This window comes from Bison bison, unplaced genomic scaffold (assembly GCF_000754665.1).
Source record: "Bison bison bison isolate TAMUID 2011002044 unplaced genomic scaffold, Bison_UMD1.0 scf7180017864367, whole genome shotgun sequence".
NCBI lineage: Eukaryota > Metazoa > Chordata > Mammalia > Artiodactyla > Bovidae > Bison > Bison bison.
The window spans coordinates 6,144,131-6,144,444 of NW_011494939.1; the positions used below are offsets into that span (position 1 = coordinate 6,144,131).

The following is a 314-nucleotide window of genomic DNA, read 5'->3' on the forward strand; positions in this document are numbered from 1 at the left end:
CCTGTTGTGTCTGACTCTTTGCAATCTCATGGACTGTAGCCCACCAGACTCCTCTGCCCATGGGGATTCTCCATGCAAGAATACTGGAGTGGGTTGCCATTTCCTTCTCCAGGGGATCTTCCAAACTCAGGAATCAAACTTGTATCTCCTGCACTGGCAGGCAGATTTTTTACCACGGAGCCACCTGGAAAGCCCTATTGTCCCCATAGTATTCACTATTTTTTTCAGCTTTTAAACTCTCCTTAAAAAGTCACTTTTGGGGGTGGGGGGCTACTAACTATACTTAGTTATAGTCACTCAGTCGTGTTGTGTCT

At 46.2% G+C, this 314-nt stretch overlaps 1 protein-coding gene across 1 annotated transcript in view; it reads right to left on the reverse strand.

Annotated features, from left to right (window-relative positions):
- Positions 1–314, reverse strand: part of WDR44 (WD repeat domain 44) — a 102,737-nt gene that overhangs the window by 63,696 nt on the left and 38,727 nt on the right. The window lies entirely within an intron of this gene.